The sequence below is a fragment of the Dendrobates tinctorius genome, unplaced genomic scaffold (genome assembly GCF_039654945.1).
Source record: "Dendrobates tinctorius isolate UK_male_01 unplaced genomic scaffold, ASM3965494v1 ptg000017l, whole genome shotgun sequence".
Classification (NCBI taxonomy): Eukaryota; Metazoa; Chordata; class Amphibia; order Anura; family Dendrobatidae; genus Dendrobates; species Dendrobates tinctorius.
Window position 1 is genome coordinate 12,343,558 of NW_027361685.1, and position 13,154 is coordinate 12,356,711.

The window sequence follows — 13,154 nt, forward strand, 5'->3', positions numbered from 1 at the left end:
ATGGATCCATGCTTTCATGTTGTTTACGCCAAATTCTGACCCTACCATCCGAATGTCGCAGCAGAAATCGAGACTCATCAGACCAGGCAACGTTTTTCCAATCTTCTACTGTCCAATTTCGATGAGCTTGTGCAAATTGTAGCCTCAGTTTCCTGTTCTTAGCTGAGAGGAGTGGTACCCAGTGTGGTCTTCTGCTGCTGTAGCCCATCTGCCTCAAAGTTCGACGCACTGTGCGTTCAGAGATGCTCTTCTGCCTACCTTGGTTGTAACGGGTGGCAATTTGAGTCACTGTTGCCTTTCTATCAGCTCGAACCAGTCTGCCCATTCTCCTCTGACCTCTGGCATCAACAAGGCATTTCCGGCCACAGAACTGCCGCTCACTGGATTTTTTTTCTTTTTCGGACCATTCTCTGTAAACCCTAGAGATGGTTGTGCGTGAAAATCCCAGTAGATCAGCAGTTTCTGAAATACTCAGACCAGCCCTTCTGGCACCAACAATCATGCCACGTTCAAAGGCACTCAAATCACCTTTCTTCCCCATACTGATGCTCGGTTTGAACTGCAGGAGATTGTCTTGACCATGTCTACATGCCTAAATGCACTGAGTTGCCGCCATGTGATTGGCTGATTAGAAATTAAGTCTTAACACACAGTTGGACAGGTGTACCTAATAAAGTGGCCAGTGAGTGTATGTATGTTGCATGCATGCAGTATATATGTGGTATATATGTAGTATGCATGTTGCATGCATGTGGTATATATGTAGTATGTATGTATGTTGCATGCATGTAGTATATATGTAGTATGTATGTTGCATGCATGTAGTATATATGTAGTATATATGTATGTTGCATGCATGTAGTATATATGTAGTATGTATGTTGCATGTAGTATATATGTTGTATATATGCATGTTGCATGCATGTGGTATATATGTTGTATGTATGTATGTTGCATGCATGTAGTATATATGTAGTATGTATGTAGTATGTATGTATTTTTTTTTTGTATATTCAGCACATTAGCCGGATGATGGGACTACTACTGTCCCATCATTGGCTAATGTGTCAATCACCGTCATGGTAGCAGGCATCGCCCGAGGGGACTTGTAGTCCTATCGGACAATCCTGCACAGACCTCCGCAGGCTGCACAGACCCCCGGACAGTCGGCACAGCCCCCCGGCAGGCCGGTACAGTCCCCCGCAGCCTGCACAGACCCCCGGACAGTCGGTACAGACCACCGGCAGGCCAGCACAGCACCCCGGCAGGCCGGTGCAGACCCCCGCAGCCCGCACAGGCCCCCGGACAGTCGGTACAGACCACCGGCAGGCCGGCACAGCCCCCCGGCAGGCCGGTACAGACCCCCGCAGCCCGCACAGACCCCCGGACAGTCGGTACAGACCACCGGCAGGCCGGCACAGCCCCCCCCGGCAGGCCGGTACAGACCCCCGGCAGTCCGCACAGACCCCCGGGCAGTCGGCACAGACCCCCGGAAGGTCCGTACACCCCCCCGAGAGGCTGTACAAGGACAGAAAAGGGTTTTTCTTATTCCGATACCGGAAGTCCCATAGACTTGAATGGGACTTCCGGTATCGGAGATACCCGATACTTTTTTCGTATCGGGCCGATACCATCCGATCCAATATTTTAGGGTATCGGATGGTATCGCTCAACACTAGTGATGCATAATCATCTAGATAAGCTGAGGCTGGATGATGGGGTGCGGAACGGGACATCCCCCCGGTTACATCCCAGCTGTCACAATTCATGGCGGGAAGCGGGTGGCTAGATCTATGGAGAATGCGCCATCCTGAGACAAGGGAGTATACTTGCCATTCCTCCATTAAACGCTCCCTATCTCGTATAGATGACATTTTTGGATCCAGCAGCCTAGCGATATGCGTTGACAATATTGAACATGGCACTAGGGGGATTTCAGACCATTGTCCGGTTGTTCTTAAGCTTAAATTTGGCCCATCGACCAACAGGATAACATGGAAGTTGAACCCTTTTGGCTGAAGTTGATAAAATCGCCTGATAGATCGATAGATCAGTTACGTTGCTTCGTCTCGTCCCACCCTGAACCCCGAAATGTTAATATATTTTGGGACACTCTTAAAGCTTATCTGAGGGGTTGTTTATACTCTACGATCTCTTATATTAAACGGGTGACATCGGAGGAGGATGGCGAGATGGAGCAACGTCTGAAAAATTCGGAGGCAGCCTATATACAGTATCTGATCAAACTAACAGCAATAGGGTGGAGTGGTTGACTGCTCAAAGGCTATATACTCAATATATTGATACTAAAACTAAACGTAAACTATTTTTTACTAGACAATCTTATTTTGAAATGGGGAATCAGGCGAGTAAATTCTTGGCTGATTTGGTGCGACAGCATAATACAACTAACACAATTCTACAGATTCGCAACATGGATGGTACTCTGGTTTCTTCAACGGAGGAAATTCTGAAATGTTTTTCTGATTATAAGGCTGTGTGCCCACGTAGCGATTTTTAAGCATTTTTGCCGCGATTTTCGGCACGAAAACGTTTAAAAATCGTGTACAGAACGCCCCCCATGCATTCCTATGGCATTCTGCACATGCTGTGCTAATGCTGCGCTTTTTTCCACAGCAGAATCGCATCGCGGAAAAAATCGCAGCATGCTCATTCTTTTGTGCGGAATCGCAAAGAATTGCCGCGATTCCGCACCCATAGGAATGCATGAGAATCGCTTACCTCCCGCATGTGGCTATGCCCACCATGCGGGAAGTTAAGCGTCTCATGTGCGGTTGGTACCCACGGTGTGGAGGAGAGGAGACTGTCCTCCAGGCCCTGGGTACCATACCCCTGTAAAAAAAAGAATAAAAAATAAAAAATCTGGGTATATTTACCTTCCGGCGTCCCGCGCTGCATTCCCGGCCTAAGATTTCCCAGTAATGCCTTGCAGCACGGTCCTGTGAGACGTAGTCTCGCGTGACTCTAGCGGTCTCGCGAGATCGCTATAGCAACGCGAGACTACGTCATCACAGGTCTCGCAAGGCATCGCTGGGAACACTGAGGCCCAGGAATGCAGCGCGGGACGCCGGAAGGTAAATATACACCGATTTTTTTTATTTTTTTTAGCATTTTAACATTCTATCTTTTACTATTGATGCCGCATAGGTGGCCTCAATAGTAAAAACCTGGTCACACTTGTCAAACACTATGTTTGACGAGTGTGACCAACCTGTCAATCACTTTCCAAGCGATGTTTCAAATCGCTTGGAAAGTGCTTGAATATCGCACACGAAAATCGCGGCAAAATCGCGATCATAATCGCGGTGAAATCGCGCGGAAAAAAATGCGCAATTTCTGGAAAGGAGTCCGGTTTTTGGTGTGCGTTTTAACACGCAACGTGGGCACATAGCCTTATAGTTCATTGTATAATTCTAAAACTGATATGGACGGCCCGGAGTGTCTAAATTACTTGTCAGATATGGAGTTTCCTACGCTGAGTCCTTCCCAGCGGGCCTTTATGGATGCTGAATTTACTCTGGAGGAGGTGGAGGATGCCATAAAGGATATGGCCTCTGGGAAGGCCCCTGGCCCGGATGGCTTTCCTGTTGAACTGTATAGGAAATACCAGGAGATACTGGCGCCTCTTTTGTTGACGGTGTTTCAGGGGATTTGGGAGGGGGGATGCATGCCGGAATCCTTCTATGAGGCCAATATAATAGTTCTTAAAAAGGAGGGGAAAGATCCTTTAGATTGTGGATCTTATCGGCCCATATCATGGGTAAATGTGGATTATAAGATTTTTACAAAAATTTTGGCCAAGAGGTTGAATTCAGTCATATTAGATCTTGTACACTCTGACCAAACTGGCTTTATGCATGGTAAGAGCACCTCCATTAATATTAGACGAGTCCAGTCAGTGGTCCAATATAGCTCTCTGGTGCAGGACAATGAATGGGCATTGGTATCGATGGTAGCGGCCAAGGCCTTTGACTCTCTTGAATGGCCTTTTCTCCGTGCATGTTTGCAGAGGTATGGATTCGGTGATAGATTTCAAAAATGGGTCAGTATTTTGTACATGAAGCCTAAGGCCCGGGCCATTGTAAATAATTCCATATCTGAGCCATTTTCACGGCATAGGGGAACTCGTCAGGGGTGTCCCCTTTCCCCGGCCCTTTTTGCTCTTGCTATTGAGGCAGTGGCAATTCGTATAAGATCTTCCCCTAATGTTGCTGGTATAGAAATAGCAGGTCGGACAGACACCATGGGCCTATATGCTGACGACATGGTGATATTTATGGACAAAGCGGAGGAAACCCTGACAAGAGTGATCACTATTATAAATAAATTTGGTAAATTTTCTGGCCTATATATAAATTGGGGGAAATCTGCTCCGATGCCTCTTTCCCATGCTCCAATACCACGACCTGAGACTCTCTCCTTGCTACCCATTGTAACCAGTTTTAAATACCTGGGTGTCCATATTTCTAAAGACAGTAAACTTGATTTGCACCTTAATATATATCCGCTACAGGAGATGGTTAAAGTCAAATTTGCGATCTGGGGTAAACTTCCACTGTCTGTGGCCGGACGTATTAATTTAAATAAAATGATATTACTCCCCAAACTTAGCTACTTTCTTCAACATAATGCTGTAGTGGTGCCCAGATCCTTTTTCGCTAATTTGAATTCCCAAATTACATCTTTTATATGAGGGAAAACTAGGCCCAAACTTAAGCTAGCCACTTTGCAGAGGCCCAAGAAGGGAGGGGGGACAGCGTTACCCGATTTCTTCCTGTATTATTTGTCTGGGCAGGCCAAAGCCATAAGCATGTGGATACCCGGCGGTCACCTACCTAATTCTGAAAACCATTTACTTCATGCCGCACAAACTAGTTGCCCGTTTGGATTTTTTGAAATGAGGAAAACAAATGTCTCACGACTGCTGCCCCTGCTTCGTCTGGCACGATCAATATGGAAACAGATCAAGTGGGTGGTTGGATTTGAGGATATTGTAGCTGAGATGCCCCTATGGAATAATGGTTACCTTCCGGCGTTACTTGAACATCCATCTGCCGAGTTTTGGACTCAATATAGTGTCTCTACGATAGGCGATCTGTATGACCGTGGAACTTTGATCTCTTTTGAACAATTACAAATTAATCGCAGTGTCCTGAGGTCTCAGTTCTTTCATTATTTACAGCTAAGATCAGCGTTTCAATCACATATGAGATGTATAGGTACAGATAATGCTATTTCATCTCTACCCTTGATAGGGATCCTTAAATCACAGGGCCCCCAGGGTCTCATCTCCTCTCTATATACATATCTGTTGTCAATAGGGACAGAATCCACCATAGACTCCGTTAAGAAGTGGGAAAGGCTCATCCCAGATACACAGGGAGAGGAGTGGGAAGAAATTCTAGAGTCATCGATCAAGGTATCTCCGTCTGTTAAAAACAGGATGATACAGTTATATATTATAAATCAATCATATTTGACTCCAACTCGACTCTTTAAGATGGGCCGATACCAATCGTCGGAATGTTTGAGATGTCACTCAATAGATGCAGACTTTGTTCATATGATCTGGGGTTGTCCGGTTGTTGCACAATATTGGAGGGAAGTGACATCACTACTGACGTCTCTGGTACAAATTCCTGTTCCCCTTGAGCCACTGGTCTGTCTACTTGGAGTATGGGATGAGGAGACATGGGGTCAATATGTTGGGATATTCCTAAGAGAGACACTGTTTATGGCACGAAAGGTATTGGCATTGCGGTGGATGAGGAGTTCATCTCCCTCTCTCGAGTCCTGGATCAGCCTGGTAAACTCGATTATTCCATATGAGCGCACGTTATATCAGAATAGAGGGTGCCCAGGTAAATTCGACAAGATATGGGAGAGGTGGAATTCCTCTCACCTTACTTTGCAGAGTGTAGATGTCACATAATAAACAACTAAGTGTGTGGAAGTAGGCTGCGGAATAGTTTTTTTTTTTTGTTCTCGTAGATGTAGGTATGATTTAGTAGTCAGGTAGATCTCATCACTGGAATAATAACACAAGGCCACTGTGATTTAATGCATATTATGTTTTGCTTTATTTGTATGCAACTGGTATTTACATTTTGCTGTACATTTTAATGCAGTGTGAAATATATGTGTATTTATATTATGCTTAACATTATATACCAGTATGTATGCAGTACACTTGTTTATGGTTCAATAAACGAATTAAAAAAAAAAAATAGGTCAATATTAGTCTCCTGATGAAGCCTTTAGTGAGGACGATGAAATCCATAGAAATTAGAGGCTTGGAGAGTGAGTGTCAATACATCACCTCACCCTATATACTGAGATGTGGGGTACATGTTTTTCTATTAGTCACCTATTGATTAACCTTCAGGGGGTGAATCATGGGTATAGTTTTACATTTGGAATTAATAAGGTTTAGTTTTATCCTTTTGTCAGAAAACATGAGGAATGACAAGAGACAACCCATTTAAGAAGATTCAATTTTGATTAAAACTATTCCAACATTATGAACAAAAAAAAGACTTCTCCCCTATGTGACGTCTCTGATGTTTATTAACAGTTGATTTCCAAGTAAAACATTTCCCACATTAAGAAAATGAAAAAGGCTTCTCCTCTGTGTGACTGCTCTGATGGTGATCAAGAAGCGCTTTCTGGTTAAAATATTTCCCACATTAACAGGAAAAAGGCTTCTCTGCTGTGTGAGTTCTATGGTGGTTAACACAATTTGATTTCTTGCTAAAACATTTCCCACATTCTGAACAGGAAAAAGGCTTCTCTCTTGTGTGGATTCTCTGGTGCTTAACACAATCTGATTTATTGTTAAAACATTCCCAAAATTCTGAACAGGAAAAAGGCTGCTCCTCTGTGTGGGTTCTTTGATGGCTATCAAAACTTATTTTCCATTTAAAACATTTCCCACATTCTGAATATGAATATGGCTTTTCTGCTGTGTGAATTCTATGGTGATTAACCAATTGTGATTTCCAGTTAAAACATTTCCCACATTCTGAAGAGGAAAAAGGCTTCTCCCCTGTGTGAGTTCTCTGGTACTTAACACAATCTGATTTATTGCTAAAACATTTCCCACATTATGAACATGAAAAAGGCTTCTCCCCTGTGTGAGTTCTATGGTGATTAACCAATTGTGATTTCCAGTTAAAACATTTCCCACATTCAGAACAGGAAAAAGGATTCTTCCCTGTGTGAGTTCTATGGTGATTAACCAATTGTGATTTCCAGTTAAAACATTTCCCACATTCTAAACAGGAAAAAGGCTTCTCCCCTGTGTGAGTTCTATGGTGATTAACCAAATCTGATTTCTGGTTAAAACATTTTCCACATTCTGAACAGGAAAAAGGCTTCTCCCCTGTGTGAGTTCTATGGTGATTAACCAATTGTGATTTCCAGTTAAAACATTTCCCACATTCTGAACAGGAAAAAGGCTTCTTCCCTGTGTGAGTTCTTTGGTGATTAATCAATTGTGACTTCCAGTTAAAACATTTCCCACATTCTGAACAGGAAAAAGGCTTCTCCCCTGTGTGAGTTCTATGGTGATTAACCAATTGTGATTTCCAGTTAAAACATTTCCCACATTCTGAACAGGAAAAAGGCTTCTTCCCTGTGTGAGTTCTTTGGTGATTAATCAATTGTGACTTCCAGTTAAAACATTTCCCACATTCTGAACAGGAAAAAGGCTTCTTCCCTGTGTGAGTTCTATGGTGATTAACCAATTGTGATTTCCAGTTAAAACATTTCCCACATTCTGAACATGAATATGGCTTCTCTGCTGTGTGAATTTTCTCATGTGTAACAAGACTTGAATTCTGAGTAAAACATTTCCCACATTCTGAACAGGAAAAAAGCTTTTCCCCTGTCTGAGTTCTATAGTGATTAACCAAATCTAATTTCCGGTTAAAACATTTACCACATTCTGAACATGAAAAAGGCTTCTCCCCTGTGTGAATTCTATGGTGATTAACCAATAGTTTTTTCCAGCTAAAACATTTACCACATTCTGAACATGAAAAAGGCTTCTTCCCTGTGTGAGTTCTCTGATGTGCAATAAGATTTGATGTATTTATAAAACATTTCCCACATTCTGAACAGGAAAAAGGCTTATCCCCTGTGTGAATTCTATGGTGATTAACCAATAGTTTTTTCCAGCTAAAACATTTACCACATTCTGAACATGAAAAAGGCTTCTTCCCGGTGTGAGTTCTCTGATGTGCAATAAGATTTGATGTATCTGTAAAACATTTCCCACATTCTGAACAGGAAAAAGGCTTCTCCCCTGTGTGAATTCTATGGTGATTAACCAATAGTTTTTTCCAGGTAAAACATTTCCCACATTCTGAACATGAAAAAGGCTTCTCCCCTGTGTGAGTTCTCTGATGTGCAATAAGATTTGATGTATTTATAAAACATTTCCCACATTCTGAACAGGAAAAAGGCTTCTCCCCTGTGTGTGTTCTTTGGTGTGTAACAAAATGAGATTTCTTGTTAAAACATTTCCCACATTCTGAACATGAAAATGACTTCTTTGCTTTAGGACCAGTTTGTTTTTTAATGCCTCTTTTGTGACTTTGATTTTCCTTAGTAGTAAGTAATGAAACAGAAGGTTGGACCTGTTTCATAGGATCAGACAGATCTTTGCTGTAAATAGATGATGATATATCTGGAGTAACAGCAATCACTTCAGTTGTATCTTGTAGGATCTCAAGATCATCAGATTTAAAAATTGAAGATGTCAGCTGTCCGTCTGATCTCCTGGTACAGTCATCTGCTAAAATAAAAAAACATTTTTTTTTAATAAAATATCCTTGAGTTTTATATTTTTGAACATTTCTACTTAAACTGTCCATAAAAATGGCAAGCTATGTAAAAAACTTTAATTATTTACCAAGACAATGACAGTTCACAGTCTAATAGAAAACCTTGTTGGATGAACCAGTAGTGTGTGGTGTTCAACTGTTTGTTCATTCTGCCTCCCAAATATTGAATAAAAAGAAACCAATCAATGTTATATAGGCGAAAATAATACCAATTCTCATCCCACAAAAACAAGACCCCACTCAGGTCCATCATCTGTCAATAGAAAACCAGATAAGCCAGGCTACAGTTAATGTTATAGTTAAGGTTACTGTTAGGCTAAAGTTTGGGTTACTGTTAGGGATACTGTTGGGCTAAAGTTTGAGTTACAGTTAGGGTTACTGTTAGTGTTATGGAAATATATATGTATATTTCATATAGATCTCACATGCATGCTATATACGCCATATATACTCCATATATACACTCTATATTCATATATGCTCGCATAGAGATATAATCATAGCTGTCTTGAACTTTTTTACAGGTTACTGCAGCTGATCTGACCCCATGAAACCTGTCTGGACAAACAACTTGAGAAATATCTAGCAGACATAGGAAATGTGGAAGTAAGGCCAGATGTGCCAGCCGATACCAGAACATGCTGACACTGCAGAACAATAGGCCGTAAATTATATTGCTAGAATCAGCTTTTTTGGTAAACTCTTCCATATATGTTCATGTATTCAAACTGACCAATTAAACTAGAAGTTCAGCCTTTATGTTAATCAGATAACCTCCCTTTCCTACACGTATCCATAAATATAGGTATGCTTAATAAAGCTACAGAGCATTGAAAGAATCGATTGCTGTCTCTGTATACAGTTCTTTTCTTCCAGTTGAGCGCTCAATAAGACTGTCTAATTTGGGCAGGCCACAGTACGCACAGGGGTAAATCTACCCATATAAATTTCTACAACAATCTGGCGCCCAACGTGGGGCTGTGGACGAAACACACGGGGACCCAGCTGACCGGAAAGACGGGGGTGCCGTTATGGGCCTGGCCCACGGGACGGAGGCTGCAGCTCCATAAGTAAGGTAAGAAAATTCTGTCATCTTGCCTGAATGTCCCGTGTCCAGCCCGGGTCTGTACCCCTAGCCGGTCAGGTGTGGTCACCACCGTATCCCAGGTAGAGTGTAAAAAGTCCACCCTTATCTAAACCCTGGGATAAGCTAAGTGTCTGCTGTGGTCCTGTGTGTCTAAGATCCGGGTGAGAGAGTTGGTGGAAAATTGTGGCAGATTTGTGTTTGTGGTTGATGGGAGACCGATAAAAGGGGAGTTTGACCCACTCAGATAGGTCCTCACAAATACACCTGGACACAGGGGGAGGACAGGAGAAGCCTTGCCCAGGGACAGGTGGTGGGGCCTTACGGAGTTATCACAAGGCAAATCTCACATCAAGCTATCACAACAAACACCCGTGCACAGGAAGGGACAACAGCGCCCACGCCAGGCCACGCGGTGGTGTTAGCTTAGGGGAGATATTGCAGGCCAAACCACTTGACAGGTTGCCACCAACACACCTGGTCACAGGAAAGGACAGGAGAAGCCGGCCCAGGTATCCGGTACAACGTGTTAACATTCCCGGGTCACCAGCGCAGTGCACCCGGTGTGGTTGGCAGTTATCGGTTACCAGCAGCTGTTTCACATACGAGTCGCAAAACAAGGGCTTTTGATCTCTCTCCCCGGACGTCTCAGTGTTTGCTACCCCGTGATGTGCCGTTTGCTTTCCATGTAGACCCGGGACTGGAAAGTCTAAAGTCTTTTTTGCACTTCATCTTTTTGCCTGTAGGGTGTGTCCCTGATATACATATTTTCCAGATTGTCACATTTTGATTTACACTCTGCTGTTTGCATAATTTTATCTTGCATTTTTGGTAGTGGTTTTTGTTACTGCCGTATGAGAATTTTCGGGAAAGCTGCGTCATTGTCATTTTGAGTATATTACTGTAGTCACAGTCTGCTTTTTGGTTTTCCATTGTTCTCAGATTTTACAGAGATGCAAGCATAAAAAGAGGAAGTTGGGTGCCTGCATTCTGCATTAACACTTTTTATTGTTGGAAGCTGTACTAGTTTTTGGACTTTTATTTCCTTTTTGGAGCGTTTTACCAAGGTTTACCAACTTTTGTGTTTTTTTTCTTTCCTTTTTCCCTCTATTTTTCATAGTATTGGTTTTTGGGTTTTTTTTCTGAGTGGTTCTTCTACAGTTTATATACGTTTTGATCTTATCAAGTTTTTGGTTTATTGTCCTTTTAAAAATCTTTTTAAAATTTTTCCTTTTTCCTTTAAATTTTTTAAAAATTACAGACTGCTCATGACAATATGTGAAATCCATCAGAAGGGCAGATTGCAAGCAGCAGAATGGCAGGATATATTAACACAGAAAAAGGGAAAATTAGTTGATGCCAACCTGCTAAATGAAGCCACCGCATGGTTCCGAGTAGCAGCGGACCTGCATCGGTGTGGAGCCACTGAGAGATATGTGGACACACCAGGAAATGATTTTTATGTGTACAACTTTGCAAAACGTATGAAACCATCTGCACCTCCACCCTATGGTGAAGGGCAATACTGGGTGTGTGAAGTCTGCTCTCAGCAGAATCCATTGTACAAGGAGACCTGTGCTGCCTGTGGTGCTCCGCGCCCCTCCCTACAGGGAGCGAGTACTGCAAGTCCCAGCATGCCCGCCCTGGATGCTGGAAAGGGGAAGCGCCCAGCTCCCCCTCCTCCCTCTGCTCTTTCCTCGCTTCCTCCTTCACGTCTCTCACTCCCCCCCACCTCTTTCTCCGCTGCTCTCTCAAGCCCTCCCGTCTCCTCCCTCCCTTCTGGCTCTCGCTCCAAAACTCTCTCTTCACGCCTTTCATCTGTACTTCCTCTTTCTTCACACTCTCATGGTTCAGTGGTACCACCTGGGCCAACGCCCAATCCCGGTCCAGTATCACTGTATCCCGTTCTAAAAGCACAGGGGACCTTTTATGTGCCGCACAATGCACAACCAGTGTCACTCATGCACTCAGGGGATGACGCTGAAAATCCCCAAGTTGACACTGATGCAGACAATGACCAGTCACACACTCAGACCCAGCAGGGGGCAGCCAGCTCCGCTCATCATGAAGGAACACTTCAAAATTCCAGCCGGACTGAATGTACACGCTTGGGAGTCGGGACTGAAGCTAATAGACCAGCTCAGAGAATGGGCCAAAGGCAGATTGGCTGGACAGGCCCTCAGCCTGCAGGACATGAGTCAAGACAAGACAGAGTCGGTGGAGAAGTTTCATGGCAGAGTAATGCAAGTCTTCCAGGACCTGGGTTTCACCATACATGACCAGATACACAGGCAGATGCTGGCACAGGCCTTTGTGCATGGACTGAGAGAACCAATCAGGAAACCACTAATAGTGGCCAGACCACAATACAAGTCAATAGCAATGGACATCCTACTCACAGTGACCAAGGGGATCGAATCTCAGCCAGGAGTGCGGAAGACAACCCCCCTCATGGTGGCCACTGACGGGGAAGAGCAGCCACCACGCAAAGACAGGAAAACTGTCAAATGTTTCAACTGTGGAAAACTTGGCCATTACCGAAGCCACTGCAGAGCACCCCAACGAGCCAAGACTTTGCCCAGAGGAACAGGCCAGGAACGGAACACAGGAAGCAATGAAGAACCCTGTCCATAGGACAGGGGCAAGCCAGGTCCACAAGACACCACGCTCCTACCATGCAAGACACCCCCCGGTAGGACCAGTACCCCGAATTTCCCTGAAAGTGGATGGCGTTGTCAGATCTTTTCTTGTGGACACTGGTGCAGCCAGAAGTGTGATGAGACATGTGGAACTCCCTGACCCCGCCTGTTTGTCAGAATCCGCTGTGTCCTGTGTGGGGATCGATGGTCAAGTCAGACAGTCCCAGCTCACAAAGCCTCTAAGCGTGGGGACACAGCCAGGACACTCTGTTCTGTCCCAGTTTGTGGTGTCAAAAACCTGCCCACTCAACTTGCTGGGAGCGGACCTACTGCAGAAGATGAAGGCAACCATAGTGTTCCAGGAAGATGGGACTGTGACGCTCTCCTCACCCCTGACCCAAGAGGACACAATCATGCTGGCGGCCCTGCAGGAGCCTCAAACAACCAATGCAGGCCTACCCCAGGAGGTGCTGGACGTAGTACTAGAAGATCTGTGGTCCAAAGGGCCCCAGGACGTGGGGAAACTTCAAGTGGCCCCGATGCGGGTTACACTCAAGCCAGGTA

At 44.2% G+C, this 13,154-nt stretch overlaps 1 protein-coding gene across 1 annotated transcript in view; it reads right to left on the minus strand.

Annotated features, from left to right (window-relative positions):
- LOC141082444 (uncharacterized) overlaps positions 1–13,154 on the minus strand; it is a 119,494-nt gene that overhangs the window by 65,393 nt on the left and 40,947 nt on the right. The window lies entirely within an intron of this gene.